Source organism: Vigna umbellata, chromosome 7 (assembly GCF_029865625.1).
Source record: "Vigna umbellata cultivar VRB3 chromosome 7, Vumbellata_1.0, whole genome shotgun sequence".
Classification (NCBI taxonomy): domain Eukaryota; kingdom Viridiplantae; phylum Streptophyta; class Magnoliopsida; order Fabales; family Fabaceae; genus Vigna; species Vigna umbellata.
Window position 1 is genome coordinate 25589628 of NC_142171.1, and position 2231 is coordinate 25591858.

Sequence of the window (2231 nt, forward strand, 5' to 3'; positions counted from 1 at the left end):
ACAGTTTGACTCGAATCTCAGATTATTAGAGCCGACGTCCTAGCGACACAGGGCGAGGAGGCTGAGGACGAGGTGGACATGGTCGAGGTAATTTTGAGAATGATGATAAAGACAAACCAGTCAGCATAATTGGCATGACCGAGGACAAGGGAAAGGCCGAGGAGATCGGTCAGGAGTTGAATGTTTTAAGTGTGGCAAGTATGGCCACTATGCAAATGAGTGTAGATCAAGCAAGTGCTACAATTGTGGTAAGGTAGGCCATATTGCAAAGTATTGGAAGACCGAGACAAAGGGGAGATGATCTCCTTACTGAAGATGTTGAAGAAGAGTGTGGAATCCTGTTATGGCAAAGAGCTCGGATGTAATGGACATGGAGAGCCCGATCCCAACAATGGATGAAGTGATCTCGATAAAGGATGCAACAATTGTGGAGAAGGAAAATCTGGAGAAAGAACTCAAACAAAAAGATGAAGAGATTCAACAGATGTGGAGACTTCAAGATGCACAGAGGGTTGATCTTGAGGAACTGAAGAAAGCAGTTCTTGAAAAGGAAGAGAAAGCATATAACATTCATGAACCAGATAAAAATAAGGAAGAAGAAGATGAAGAAGAGATGAAGGCTGATGAGATTTCTTCCAACTCGGTATGGTATCTAGATATTGGGACAAGCAATCATATGTGTGGAAACGAGAACTTTTTTTATAAACTCACCAAGGTGAGTCCAGATTTATGTCTTTCGGAGATGACTCCAAGGTGTCGTGAAAGGGCGTGGAACAATCCGACATACACAGAAGAATGGACGAGTTAGAGAGATTAGGGATGTTTACTATGTTCCGGAGCTGAAGAGCAATATTTTAAGCATGGGTCAGATAATTGAAAAAGGTAATTCAGTTTTTATGAAAAATCAAGTATTGTATTTAAAGGATAAGCATGGTCGTCTAACAACCCAAGTAAAAGCAAAAAAGAACTGGTTGTATGAACTGGAGCTGAAAATCTTGGAGAGAAGATGCAAACCCGGAGTGGGATGATGCACATGGAAAGTCGAACGAAGGAAGGAAGAATTTAAGTTTATGAGGGAGTTTGTTGGGATAAACTTAAATTTTAGGGTTTTATTAATAATTTTGTTTAAATCTTATTTTGTTAGTTTTTGGGTCCAGTAATATTTAGTTTGATTTTGATAGAGATAAAATAGATATAGGTAGTTTTGATTTTGCTCTTATTTATGAGAATATTATTTTATTTTATTGATATAAGATAAGATAGATTAAGTAGATTCTATTTTAAGTTAGTTGATATTCTATTGTTAGTTTTTATTATTTGTACTTAGTCCAAGACCCTATTTGCACCTATTTAAAGGTTGTCAAGGTTCAATGAAAAGTAACATGAGTGAATTGAAGAGTATTATTATTTGTGTAGGTCACGTTTTTCCCAACACTGTGGAGCAACGCCTACATTTGCAAACGAGCTTCAATGAAACAAAGTGCTCATTTTGGCACCGAATCCACCGATTACATCTTTGGCACCGTTTCACCAATTCGCTGTTGAATCTTCCCTTCCACAGAACACGTGACCTAAATAACATTTCTCACCAAAAAATCTTCCTATTTTTTACTCCACTTATAATCCTTTCCAATCTTAGAGTATTATCGCAAACCTCAGGTTTTCCAAGTACGTTCCTCCTCTTTCGAGTTCTCTTGCTAAGGTCCTTCATCAAATTCGGTCGTTGTCTTGCTGTTAAACTATTGTTCTTACATTCCACTGCGTTTACTCGTGGAGGAAGGTTCAAGGCGTCCAACTACATTTGATTCGATCCACTCGGTCTTCTCCTTAGAATCTTCCGTCAAAAAGGTTCTTCATTGAGAGAGCTGAGAAAGAAGAGGAAACGAAATCAGTAAAGTGGGGGAAAGAGGGTTTCGCAAGACAAATACCTCATTATTTTTCTTTTTAATAAAATCTTTTTCAGATCCGTATGTAATTTCAATAGGAAAGATTCATTTTCAATTACATACGGATTGGGCCCATTACATACAGATTCAGTCCTTAGGAAACTTTTTCGCTATAAGGCACTTTTGCTATCGGTAGGTAGCTCTAGTTTTTCTTGTAGTGACCAAGTAAAGAAAGATGAAAGAAATATCAAAACGCATAAAGATTTAGACTCGTTCAACTCTTCACAAGCTTGCATCTAGTCTTCCTTCAAAAACCTTAGTTGAGGGTATAAATGTATTGACGTA